Here is a 15,481-nt window from a genome sequence, read left to right on the forward strand (position 1 = left end):
CCTGCATACTATCCACGCGGCCATATCGTCGTCTTGCATCCACCTTTTATGGAATTCATCACCGTGCTTAACCGCACTTCCACCACAACACCTTTTTCTCCGCAGATCCGCAAAATCACCCCTTCATCACACCAAGAGATCTTTCTTAGCTCACGCTCACAATTGCATCACCATCGACCCGCTCAAAGCCATGGCCTTCGTGATTCTCATGCCTACTGTTGAATGAAGAATTGAGTTGTTGTTGCAATGGTTGTTCTTAAATATGAAGCTAGAGAAGTACAATGGATTTCGCTTCGAAGAAGAACGTGGAGAATGTTTTGAAGTGGAGACAAAAAAACAATGATTTTTTTTCATTTTCAGTGCAGAATGTTACAGTTGAACGGTGTTGCTAATGACATGCAATTTTTTTAAATAACCATGTTTTTAAAAAAAAAAACAAAAAAAACAAGTTTTCAGATTATTTACCAAAGTGTCTAGGTTTGGGACACCATAAAGGTGTATGCGCCAAATGAAATGGCGCATTAGTGTACCACATGCCAAACCATTTGGCGCATACAAGAAAAATTTAGGGCAAAAATTGTAAGCCAATTGATTTGGCGCATGCCGTCATCAACCCACACATAGGCGCCATTTCATTTGGCTCCTATGTGTTGGGGTATTTTAAAAAAAAAAATCCCTTTTGGTGTTTTTTCGCGCACAGTTTCTGATTCTGGTCTTTTATTTTTGTAAAAACGTCCGATAAACCGATTTCGTATGGTTCTTATTAACCCTAAATAATGTTTGCATTGTCGATTTCAATTTTTAAATAAAGTACACTTTATTGATGAAAGACTAAAGAAAGGTTACAAAGGGTGGTAAACGAAATTGATACATTGTCGTAAAAATAAATAACAAAGTAGATTAAACTTGCGACGAGGTCGAACCACGACTAAGACATTTATTTTTATTGTGCCCCACTTGACGACAAATGCTGCATTTTCTTTCCATTTTGTCGTGGAGGTCCATTTCGGTTCTAATCCGCGTACTATTGGGGCGACCCTTTTTCTTTCGCTGTATTGTGTCATTATACCAAACTACCTCCCCATCATACTCAGTCTAGTAATCCTTCTTGGCTACCAGTGGAAACGCAGCATTGTAAACTCGGAGCAATGTTTGAGCCTTGTAAAATGGAGACAGTAGTGATATTTAGTCGCGGTGCGCAAATGCACATGCCGCTATGACATGTGAGCAAGTCATACGGAAAGCTTGACACTTTTCACAGTCGCACCAATGGTCGTCTAGCAGAACCCGATATTGTTGTCTTAGCAAACCCTCATTGTGGTCAATTGTTTCGCGAACATTAAAGGTGCGGTTGAATCGATTGAAAGCAGTTACTTGATGAGTGTTTGCTTTTGTCGATTGCTGTTGCATAAATTTCATGCAACTGTCACTAAATAATTGACCCGATTCTCTAACATTACTCCACTTCTTGCCTCTCGTTGAGAATAGAGAGGCCATCCTAAAGTAGGTTGCCTCCACTAGTGCGGTGATAGGAAGGTTACAAATGCCTTTGAAAACTCCATTCATGGATTCTACCAGATTTATCGTCATGTGGACCCATCGCACGCCGTTGTCATAAGCCCTTGTCCATTTCTCCCTGGAAAGGTTATCTATCCAAGTTCCCGCATCTGGATTTGTCAGTACAATCTCACTCCGATAATGCTGGAATGTAGGTTGGGTAAATGCATAACCAGCATTGACCAGGGCCTTCCTGAGCTGCCTATCCTTGATCTCCCGCGTGAAGTTCTGGGCAATATGGCGAATACAATACACATGAGTTGATGGTGGATCATGCCAACCATTTGCTGGATTGTTATAATCACTCTCAATGGAAGCGTGCCTATCAGAGATTAAACAGAGGTCAGGCTGAGGAGCAACATGTTCTCGGAGATTTTTTAGAAAGATAATCCAAGCCGCGTCACTTTCACCTTCAACTATTGCGAATGCCACTGGAAATATATTGCTGTTTCCATCCCATGCAACCGCCATAAGCATGGTTCCCTTGTATTTTTCGTATAACCATGTTCCATCAATTTGAAGTATGGGTTTACAATATGCAAACCCTCGTATGCCAAGGTTTGAACGCCCAGAAAAGGCGATGGAATACTCCGTTTCCTTGGACAGGGGTACCATCCGGGGCATGCGCGGGCAGTGTCTCTAGAATAGAAATAGTGTCAGGTGCGTAAGTTTGTAGCGCAGTAAGGTAGCGGGGAAGTTTTTTGTATGACTCCTCCCAATTGCCGTAGACTATTTCAATTTCCTTTGTCTTTGCAACCCACACCTTTTTGTAAGATGGAGTGTAGTAGTAGGTTGTAACGATATGCGAGATAATAGTTTTGACCTTCAAAGACGGATCACAGCTTATGAGAGGCAAGATCTCCTGACATATAAGATCGCCACTGAGCTTTGTATGATCTTGGGAAGTATTAAGGTTGACACATGTATGTTGTTGCGTAATTGACCCTATGACCCAAGCATTACTTCTCTTCCTATAAGAAGCCAACAGTTTGAAGCCACACTCTGGATTTTTAAAAATGATTATGTACCATTCCAGGTTTGAACGATCTACATCAAAATCAACATTGTGCGCCATGTGCCATTTTTTAATTGTTCTAAGACATGCTTCCTTAGAATGAAACTTGTCTCCTTTCTTTAACTCATCATCACTTTGGATGTACGGGGTGAAGAAGATATCGGATGAAGGTTCGTCGCCCTGTAAGTTCAAGTTACTCATATGTGCTGGAGGTTCGTGCACATGAGCTAGAGGCACCGATATGTCTTGTTCGTAGTCGGATTCCTCTATGACCATGTAGTCAACTTCAGTTTCCAATTCATCTTCTTCCTCGTCTATGACATCAACCTCTTCTTGCTCGTCGACGGGTGGGTCAATAACTTGCGACTGAAGAATATGAGGTTCTTGCGTCTCAACCTGTATAGTAACGTACAGCTCGATGGTTTCAAAGCCAGAATATTCGTGGTTAGCAAACATATTCCGGAGGTCTTCGTCATTTGCAATCTCCATCTCATAAAACTTGACGGGTATATTGTTATTGAAAGAACGATACTGGTAAACAATGTTTGCAATAGGACCCATTGCAATCTTAGCTTGAAGTCGCTGATGGAAGGATGTAAAAGTGGTTCTTTTGCTTAACAAAAATGGCACAATTTCTGTGTTTCTCCTAAAAAAACCCGACTGTTTCAGATATGTAAGTCTCACCGTTTAGATGGGCATTTACCAAGTATTGGGGAGATGAAGCCATTGTTTCGGGTTAGTGTTTGGTTTTGGGTGTTGTAATATCAGGTGGTATTAAGCGATATGGTTTGAGTGTGTTGTAATGTTAGAAATATTGGTTGTCTTAAATAGGATAAGATATTGCTCAATTGCGCACTGTTTAGCAAGATGCTTACAACCTTGCACACCGTTCGAATTCACTCAATAGATTCCAGACATGACGAGACTAGACATTAGCACGCTGATCTATGTCTGTTCTAATAATTCCAAGATGATGTGACTATATAGACGCACACTGATCTATGTCTGTCTCAAGATTCCAAGATGATGTGACTATACAGACGCACACTGATCTATGTCTGTCTCAAGATTCCAAGATGATGTGACTATACAGACGCACACTGAACTATGTATGTTAGCTTACTTAATGTTTTCAACAACCACAACAAACACAATAACCAAATCAACTTTAATTAAATGATCTAAGTAGAACACGAAATAACTGGTAGAACATAAAATAACATTGCAACAATATAATAACACGAAACAAGTAGAACACGAAATAATATTGCAACAACTGGTAGAACACGAAATAACGTTGCAACAATATAATAACACGAAACAATTAAAACTACATCATACACAATTAAAACTACTCAAGTATTACTGCTAGAACAAGTGGATTTTCCATGCCTCGATTAACTTCTCCACTGTGTGTCCAAAACATTAGAGCCACATCCACATCATCTTTCACACGATCCCAATAATACATGTAGGTACCTTCTGGGTTATTATCCGTCAATGTAATGTATGGACAACGATAATCTATTTGTTTAACTTTCCTGGTTGGACCATCCAGTTGACGGAACCCGGTGTTGATGGCTCTAACAATTCTCTTGAAATCCTAATGCGGGTTCAGACAAACCCTCATGTGGCTACTTTCCTCAAAAAACACTACAGCCCAAACTTAATCCATTTATAACTATTGAAAGTAAGAACAACAAAATATTTGATACTTCAACATCCACACACACACCTCTATTTATAGAAGAGCCTACCACTTCTACCAGTTATTTTTTAGCGGGAAAATATTGTACAAAATTTTATTTTTTCGGGAAATATTGTTGTTAATCATCTATAACTTATTTATTTATTGACGATATTGTAACGATAAAATATCAATTCATTGAAATATGTGTTGAGCATTTGATTGAACGATAAAGAAATTACAGAAAACAAAGAAACTGCGACATCTGAGAAATTACAGCGGTTAAAACAATGTCTTCTCTATCCTCCATCATCCGAGTGTATTGGACTTCGTCCTCCATAGTCTCCCACCAACGTTGCCTTTCAAGAATAACACCACCCCTTGTTCTAAGCCTCTTGATACTTCTGATCTCTTCGTCGGGATTGTACTCCCCATCCAAAAACCTCAGGATGGTCCTCTTAAGTTGGTCCATGGAATGGATATCCAAAAACATAACCGGCATGGGAGGTTTGACGGGAGAGAATATGACATGCCCGTTCCTTCTACGATACTCCGGTTGATAGTTGAACCGCTTCACGGGTGGTGGAGGCTCTGATCTCTGGTGCGTGTTATTTGGTCTAATGTGAGATCTCATACTTACTTTGTGTGTGTAGTCTTTCACACATAAGAAACCCTAATTTATAGATGGACGTGCGCCTATCTTACAGACGGTATGGGACATCAGGACAATTGCACTACATGACAAAACAAAAACTCTAATTTTTCAAAAAATTAGGGTTCCTAGGAAGGCGCCAACCCATTTGGCTCATAGCTTAAAATCCTTCCAAGAAGGCGCCATACCATTTGGCGCATATGTGTTGCATTTATTGAATGCGCCAATTCATTTGGCGCATATATAGATGTGTCCTAATTGTGGTCCCCATCAGTCACATGCGTCTGAAACAATTCTTGAATGATTCTTGTGTGTTGCATGCGTCTGAAACGATTCCAGCAAGTTGATGTCTCACAATTGGTGGTCCCCACCACTCACATGCGTCTGAAACGATTCTTGAATGATTCCTGTATGTTGCATGCATCTGAAACGATTCCAACAAGTTCGCATGCGTCTGAAACGATTCTTGTTACTATTGCATGTATGCCACACTACCCTGTTACCTACTACTACTATTACGTGCATGCCACCCTATACTGTAACCTACTTCTTCTCTGCATGCATGTCACCATGTTCTGTCACCGAAAGCAATTCTGCATGCATGGGAGATGCCCACCGAGGAACAAGGGAAAACATCGCAGGATATGTAAGTATTTTACTTATAGTTACAACCCTATTATATTATAACTTCATATTAATACCTACATAATTTTTCCAGGACGCTTCCCGATTCCGCACACGTAGTCCCTCTATCGTCGCTCCAGATGAACGCATTAAACCATATTTACGACACGCTGGTTTCGAGGCCATAAGCACCATAGCAGAGTCATCCATAGATCATAAATTTGTTCTGGCCTTGTTAGAACGTTGGAGGCCGGAGACCCACACATTCCATCTTCCAACAGGGCAGTGCTTAATAACCCTGGAGGATGTACACATGTTGTTAGGCCTTCTAGTAGACGGTAAGGCCATTAATGGTTGTGTAATGCAAGCAAATTCCCTTTGCCAGCAGGCATTGGGTATAGATTTGATAGAGGGAGAAACAGGTTCTAGGGGACAGGGGGTAAACCTCAAGCAGTTAAAACTATATTATTCTAACTTTCGGTTGGACGACGATTCTGACGAAGAAATTATACTCCAAAAAACCAGTTGTTACCTGATCTTGCTCTTTGGAAATGTTTTATTTCCAGACAATACCGGTAACACCGTAAATTTTATGTATTTACGTTTGTTAATGGATTTTAATAGAGTGGGTCAGTATAGTTGGGGGTCTGATGTCTTGGCTACGTTGTACCAATCCCTTTGCAAGAATACAAAAAACGATTCTTGTACATTCTATGGATGCACTCTGTTGGTGCAAGTTTGGGGGAGGTGGAGAAGGCCTATAATGGCCCCAGTAAACAGAACCAACTGGACCTTCCCATATGTAATGAGGTAATTTTTTAATTCATATTATTAATACAAAATTAATTGATTATCAGTTACTGTAACTGACACATTTAAATTGCGTTTTAGATTTTTGTGTGAAAAAGATGGACTTCACGAAAAATCCGCGGTCAAATATCACAATGTACCGCCAGCTGATTGATCACTTACGACCCGATGATGTATAATCTCTAATCTTTTCCTCTTTTATAAGTTTCTTTTTTATAAATATTTGACCGAAATAATGTATAAGTCCTATGCATGCCGTTTATCTGGAGACCGTATCTGGAATGTGATCATGAACCAAGAGATCCAGATGCAGCTATTTGGACTGCAAAAACTTGCCTCATTAGGTACAACATCATTGAAATGCATCATAGTGACCGGGTCAAACTCCAGTTCGGGATGCATCAAGGTATACCTGATCATCCAGTTGACTTGGGAGTATGGCACCTTAAACGAGTGAACCATCAGTGGAATCATCAAAATTGGAAGGATTTTGTTCCCGAGTGGCGCCAGATGTGGAAAGACCATCGACAATATGTCCTCAACTTCCCCGTGAGTGACGGTGAGATGAAACCGTCTGCACAGTACATGAGTTGGTACCATACCGTTACCACCCCTAATTTATTTGTTGCAGATCCCTTCTACTTGATAGACCCCCGCGTTCACAACTATATCCTACCATAACAACAACAGCAACAGGAACAACAACAACAACACCAAGAACAATATCATTTGGCCCAGCAACAACAACAACAACAACAACAAAACCAACAACAATATCAGTACACCCAACAACAACAAAATCTGTTCCAAACTCCGTCCCGTTCCAACCGCAACTACCGCCAACAAAATCTCTTCCAAACACAGTCTCAACCTTTCCAGGAAGCTGAAAACCAACACCAATCCGCTAGCCAATACCAGACCCATTCACAATCACTTGGCTTTGCAGGGTACACGGGGTCCACAAGGTTGTTCGGCCAAACCATTGAGACTGGTTCGTTAAGGCTCCATCTAAGTCCCGACGATGGTCGACATGCTGAATCATCTCACCGTGGCACCCCATTTGGCTATGCAACACCGTCGAACCAATTTGGATTTTATCAAGGTAGTTCTAGTGCTGCTGGGTGCTACGTACCGGAAGTCGTATCCCAACCTACTCCTCCACCACCATTTAACACTTTTAAGGGCTAGGGTAACCGACTTTACGACAGTCGGTTTCCGAGAAATTATGATGGCGTTGACGAATTCATAGACAGCGACCATCAGAACAACACACTTCCAGGCCCAGCTACACAGTCACAGCAAGAAGCACGAAGGGGTAGGGTGGTGCTAGGATTCACGGCAGCGTCAACGAGCGTGCTCGACGTGTGATAACAAGACCTTCGCGCGGAACCGATGGTTATCTTGGCGATGGAAGACATTAGGCATTTTGTTAGGTTTTCTGTAATCAGTTGTTTTCGTTGTATCGTTTCCCTAAAAGTAATGAAATTTATTATTTCCGGTTTTTTATATAGACCCGTTGTTTCGATTTCGATTACCGGATGTCAAAATAGGTGTTTCTAAATGTTAATTATAAAAACTAAAAAAAATACCATTGGCCTAATGCGCCAAATGGTTTGGCTAAAAGGAAAAAAAACCTAATGAGCCATTCCATTTGGCGCAAACATAGGGAAAATTAGGGTTAGCCAAACCAATTGGCGCATACACCTATAATGCATTCTATTACGCCGTTTCATTTGGCGCATAGACCTTTACGGTCTTCAAAACCTAGACATTTTGGTAAATAATATGAAAGCTTGGTTTTTTTGTATTTTTTTTTAAAAAACATGGTTATTTATTTATTTTTTTTCATGACATGCTTTCTTTGTTATTTCGATTTAAAGGATGGAGAAGATTAAAGTATATTGATCTTATTTCTACTAAATCCTTTTATTGCCTTTTTTTAATGTTTTATTAGTATCTATCATTATTCTTTTTATTTTATTTTAATAAATTTTTTATTTTAATAGTTGACTTTTGGAATATTTATATGAGACTAGTTTCTAATTAGGCCCATTTTAATGTGAGTTTCTTTTTTATTTTTTGTTTTAAATCATAAAGAAAAACACAAATATTTGAAAAACAAATTCAATTAAAATAATTCAAAAGAAAAGGTTGATAGATGTACATCTATTTTATCAATCGAGTTTTTAAGACTCAAAGTTATACAACTTGACCGTTTTGAATCTTGTCTTTTTCTTAAACTATAACTTGGATTAAAAATAGATTAATTGAATGCACATCTTTTAATCTTAAGGGCTCGGGCTCAAGTCGTACGACTTGTTCGTTATAATTCTCGTCTTCCTTCCCCAAAACAAACATAGTTATCTTAAGTCTTGTCGTTTAACAAATTAATAATCATCATAGCGAAAAGAATAAAAAGATGATTAAATAGACGTACTTCTACTTTAATCACTTGTATTAAGGACTTCATTATAATATAGTAATATTTTTATATGTAATTTAGTTTTTGTAAATTTGTATTGAATGATTTCTGAAATAATTAAGTTTATTAATAAAAATTGTAGTTTATTTTGTAGTCTCAAAACATCTTCAATAGTAAATCTCACATTGAATTTTTTTTTTATAGTAGACTAATGATCAAAATTTCGACTCTTAAAGATGAATAATTAAAGTGTTGCACATTCGAACTCACGCCTGTTTAATATGATGTTCATGTTGAACTATCAATTGAGTTGTTTTAACAAGACAACTCACGTTGAGTTTTATAATCTATTAACAAGTGGCCTCTCTAATGTCATCTTTTATTTATGAAACTCATACATATTTTGTTACGCTAATAAAAACAATATAGACAACACTTAAGGTGAGAAAAATACACTAGAAGGAGGGTGGAATTGTGTATTGTGACTTATTTTTTCTTCTTGAAAATAGTTTCAGAAACTAAATAAATTCAGTTTAAGCTTAGAGTAGTTAATAACGTTAATAGATAAAATGCAGAAGCATTAAGTAACATCACACACATAATTATCTTGGTCCATCTACAATTGATAGTAGTCCAGTCCCCTTGTCCCACAATAGATTTTTCACTATAATTAAAACCTGATTACAAACTGCTCAAAAATTCCACCTCAAGACTTCCATTGCTCAATCAACCTAGAAAGAGACTTCTGCTAAATAACCTAGCAAGAGGCTTCCTTTGCTCAAGCAATCTAGCAAGAGATTGCATTTGCTCAATCAACCTAGAACGAGACTTCTGCTTAAGCAACCTAGGAAGAGACTTCCTTTGCTCGAGCAACCTAGCAAGAGACTTCCTTTTCTCAATCAACCTAGAAAGAGACTTCTGCTCAAGCAACCTAGGAAGAGACTTCCTTTGCTCGAGGAACCTAGCAAGAGACTTCCTTTTCTCAATCAACCCATAAAGAGACTTCTGCTTAAGCAACTTAGTATGAGACTTCCTTTGCTTAAGCAACCTAGCAAGAGACTTCCACTTTACTTTTAAACAAACAATTTAGATGAATAGACTTCCACTTCCACTTTCCTTAGATGGCCTTAGGGGTCTTCTGAGTCTTTAGTGGATGGTGCAATGCTCAATCAAGTTAAAGGATAGTTTATTTAATCATGGCAAAATTGATGTTTCGTTCTAGTACATAGGAATTTATATTCATTATTTTCATAGTCCAATATTCATTGGTACCCCAGACATTTAAATTTCAAATCCTAATATTCATCAGCACCCTAGACATTTACATTCCAAAACCCAATATTCATGGCACCCCAAGCCATTTACTTTTCAAAGCCCAATATTCATTGGCACCCACATTATTTACTTTTCAAAACCCAATATTCATTAGCACCTAAGGCATATATTTTTCTGCTAGTCTAAGAACTAGCCTACCACCTGGTGACGATCGTTTATTTTCATATTGATCTATAAACTAGTATGCCATCAATATATGATCACTTGGTTTTCTTCTCATCTCATTTCTTCCTACTCATCGAAGGAAAAAATCCGTATCATTTATATTTAATTATCTTTCACAAATATTATACGAAGATTGTTGTCATTCATATTCTATACTTAAACATAATTAAATAGGGGCAAGTGTAATATCCCAATTTTGCCCAAACAACTAAAAATATTTCCAGAAAAAAAATATGAATATAGCATTTATTATATTTTTTAAACATGCATCTTATTTACAATTTTTGTTAAAAAATTCTTAAAAGTAATCAAATTGAAAAAGTTATTTATTTAGAGCAAAATATCATTTTCTTTTGTTTTTTTAAAATTAATTAAAAATTTTACAAAACAAATCCTTTAATTTTAAATAATAATATTTAATGTAAAAAGGGATAAATAAAATAATTTTTGCATTAAGTTCCTTTTTTCATGGTTTATTTATGCATTTATTTTTAAATTAAAAGGGACAAAACTCTACTTTGTGTTTGGTCCAATTTCTCTTTCAAGTTTTTTGAATAATCTCACCACTTTGGGAAATGTTCAACTCAACTACCTCATGTAAATTACATCTACCTCACTACCACCACACCATGACATATTTTTGTTGATTCCTTTGTCAAGAAAAACCCTAATTACTATGATATAAATACAATTGTTTGCAAAAGAGGTGGACGACATTACACAGCATCATCAAAGTTAGGTGATGTGTTTTATTTGTTTGTCATTTATTGAACCAAAATATGCAATTCTATCCCTTTCAAATCCTAAGCCCATTCAACCATTTCACATTCGCAAACACATACTATTATTACAATATAGGATGAAGGAGACTATAGGAGGCATGTTAAAATTCAAGGGATAAGAGACCGTATAGTATATTTGTCTTATTTCTATTAAATTTTTTATTAGCATATATCATTATTCTTTTTATTTTATATTAATAAATTTTACTTGTCTCGGCATATATTAATTTTAATAGTATCACAGAGAATTACAAATATTTGAAAAACAAATTCAATTGAATTAATTAAAATAAGGGTTAAATACCTTTTACCCCCTGCCAAATAAGCGAGATTTGATTTTGCCCCTTTTAAAAAAAAATTTGTTGCGCAGACCTTACCAAATGCAGATTCCAACCATTTAAACCTTTTACCATGTTTTTACCTAGAACACCAGGTTACCATCCTACGTGTCTGTTACCAATTTATTTTTTTCTAAAACAAATGCCACGTTGGCACATCATCATCGTTTTCCCTCCTTCTTCCTTACAGACCATAAAAATCCCAAATTAAAAATTTTGAACACTAGGGTTTGGCAAATCGTGTCCATCATCAAAGGCTGCGCAATCTTCTTCTTCATCATCTTCTTCGTCGTCATCATCAGTAATAGGCATGGATCAAAGCTACAACAATGGAAGCAGCAACTCGCTTGAGATTTCGAGTGTTCCCCAGTGTGGTTGTCGTTTGCCAATGAAGATGTGGGTAGCAAATACACTGCAAAATAGAAACCAGAAGTTTTGGAAGTGTCGTTTGGCCGGGGTAATAAGTCGCATGATTTATATATTTGGCTGGGTTAATTTGTCTCATGATATATATACGAGGAATCATAATTTTTGTTGATGTTTGCAGGGTCTTAATTCTTGTGACTTGTTTTTATGGGACGATGAATTTGCCACAGCCATGGGTGAAAGTACAAAGAGTGAAAATCGTGACTGCAAGAAATGTCATGTTGCATTGGTGAAGTTGGAAATGACAGTGAAAAAGCTTGAAAAAACAAAGTTGAAGATTACCATCTTGTAGAAGAAGCTTTATCAGATGAAAATGGCCTTCATGTTTTGTTTGATCATGTTTGCAGTGTTTCTGAAGTTCAAGAATTAGGCATTAGAGTACTATAATAACAAGATTGTTGTATTATGCTTGTGTTAAGTTGTTATAGTATGATTGGTTTAAGTTGTTGTAGCCTTGTGATGAGTTTGGTTAAAATCAGTCATGAAGAAAAATTATGTAAACTTCAAATGAATTAATGAAATTTTTTGTTTACAATTTATGGCATTAGATGTATTAAACTTTCTCATTGAGCTGTCCAACTCGTCAGTTACATATTCATCTTCATCTTCCATTTCTTTCTTTTCTGAACCCCTCATAACATCTGATAGGGAAGGAGATTCCTTCCTAGGTACAAAAATATCTACATCTTCAAACCCATCCTCCAACCCAGTGGCACGTTCATCCTCACTATCTTCTAATCCTTCCACTCCTTCTTCATCACTTTGATGTTGAACATCTTTTTCATTAACACATCTAGGGCTAACAACTGGAAATGAAACATCTACAACATCATGCTCTACATACATGACACCCTCTACTTCATTGGCATAAGAAAATGCAGCTACATCATAACAGTCATCATCTTTCTTAATTTAGAAAAAGTTGGGATCAATTTCAACAACCTTTGTCCATACCCTAAACGTGCCTTCACTGTAACCCCACTCATTCAACAACTTGTTAATGCAAATCATTGTAAAGTTGTCAATGTGAATGTCAGTTACATGTGTCGTTACCCCTCCCCTGTATATCATAACCCCATCACCCATGCTCACAAATTCTCCTCCATGATTGAAAACAACACTGATTAAATGCATATTCTGAAATTTTTAAACGAAATGAAAAATTTGTTAAACCCTAAAATGATGACTGACCCTAAAATTTGTTAAACCCTAAAATTCGTACCTTTCCATCTTCAATAACTTCTTCTTCTACAGGTTCGTCCCTGTTCACAACCTTGGTTTTCTTGGTTGACTGGCTTGACTGCGTCGTCTTCTCACTCTGGCTTGACTGCGTCGTCTTGCTTGACCGCGCCGTCCTCTTTGACTGACTCGTCTTCTCCGTCTTGCTCGTCTTCGTCTTCTTCGATTTCACCATTGCCCTAAATTTCGTTTTCGTCTTTGCTTTTTTCAGAAGTGTTTGACCTAATTTTTTCCAGGGGGTAAAATGAGAATAGTAAAACAATGACATATATATTATGGCTTACGTGGCATTGGTAACAGACACGTAGGATGGTAACCTGGTGTTCTAGGTAAAAACATGGTAAAAGATTTAAATGGTTGGAATCTGCATTTGGTAAGGTCTGCGCAACAAATTTTTTTTTAAAGGGGGCAAAATTAAATCTCGCTTATTTGGTAGGGGGTAAAAGGTATTTAACCCTTAAAATAATTCAAAGAAAATGGTTGATAGATCTACATCTATTTTAATCACCGAGTTTTCAAGACGCAAGTTGTACAAATTGATCGTTTTGAATCTCGTCTTTTGCATGAATAAAAACTTGGATTAAAAATGGATTAATCAGATTTACATCCTTTTAACCTCAAAGGCTCGGGCATAAGTCGTACGACTTGTTCGTTCTAATTCTCGTTTTTTTTTTCCCAAAAAAAATTTAGTTGTCCTAAGTCTTGTCTTTTTAACAAATTAATAGCCATCAAAATGAAAATAATTAAAATTAGGTTAAATAAATGCACATCTATTTTAATCACTTGTATTAAGGAATTCATTATAAGATAATAAAATTCTTTGATGAAATTTAATTTTTATTAAATATGTATTTGAATGATTTCTAAAATAACTAATTTGTATTGTAGTCTTAAAGTATCTTTTATAGTAAATTTCACTTTGAAATTTTTTAATGATATAGTAGACTAATGATCAAAATTTCAATTCTTAAAGGTGAATATAAGTCCAATGTTGCGGATTCGAATTTGCGCCTATTCAATATGATGTTCATGTTCAAATATCAATTGTGTTGTTTTAACAAGACAACTCCCGAGTTTTATATGCTACTAAGAAGTGATCCCTATAGTCATAATGTCATGTTATATTATGAAACTCATACATTTTATTCCAATGATAAATAATATAGACAACTTTTAAAAAAAAAATCATACTTTTATTTTATTTTAATATATACTCAACTTATCTCGTATAAAAATATTATTTAATTAATTTTAATAAATAAATAAATAAATATTAATATAAAACTAAATATAAAGAATGATATTCAATAAAAATTAAACAATGATGCAAAATACATAAAAATCATAAAATAACATTAAATAGATTAAAGAAAACATGACACTGACAAATAAAAAATAGATATAGTTAAACATTACAATAAAAATATAAAAATTAGTTTCTGTTATACTCTTACCCTTTATGCTCTCAAATGTGTTTCTAGAAAACATTGACCCATATTTTTTTCAAATCAATCTAATTTATGATTGAAACCCATGAACAATCCTTCCACTTCTATGAAAAATACATATATAATAATAGCTACGAAAGACCTGTAATAACGGTTGAACAACCTTCTTAATTTTTTTTTTTTTGTAAACAAGGAATTATATATATATATATATATATATATATATATATATATATATATATATATATATATATATATATATATATACATACATGGGAGAACTAAGTGTTCTCCAACCTGTTTACAACAAGAAGAGGCCAAGCCCGACAAAAGAAATTACCCACCAATTGCAATTGCGACAAAAAAAGCAAAGGCTATTTGTTAAATTCATAAAAGGTATAATTGGATTGAGTAATATCCCCACAAAAAGTTCACCTCCAAACCAAAGTGTTGATCTTCCAAACCACATCATCCAAACACCAATCCTCCTCCCTAAAACATACACCGTTCCTAGCAAACCAAATGGACCAAGTCATGTAAAGTGTAGTTGTAAGTGGATTACTTATAATTATAGTCTATTGCTCGTGGTAGTAAACTGGATAATACGCTAGATACAACCATGGTTGTATTAAACAAACGTTGTTGTATGTCTTTTAATAAAATAAAAAATGCAGCAGTAGAACAACAACAGTTGCAAGAACAATAAGAACAACCACAAAAACAACAAGAACAACAACAAGAATAGCAAAAGCAAGAAGAATAACAACAACAACATTAACAACAACAAGAACAACAAGAACAACAACAACAATAATAACAACAAGAAAAACAACAACAACAACAACAATAACAATAACAAACAAAAAAACAACAACAACAATAACTAATATTTCTAACTTGCATCCATACTTTCCTTGTTTCAATTTGGAGAATAAATGATGGATTTTTGAAATTTGTTAATGAAAGAAATGATGTTTTCGA

The sequence above is a fragment of the Vicia villosa genome, linkage group LG5 (genome assembly GCF_029867415.1).
Source record: "Vicia villosa cultivar HV-30 ecotype Madison, WI linkage group LG5, Vvil1.0, whole genome shotgun sequence".
NCBI classification, from domain to species: Eukaryota; Viridiplantae; Streptophyta; class Magnoliopsida; order Fabales; family Fabaceae; genus Vicia; species Vicia villosa.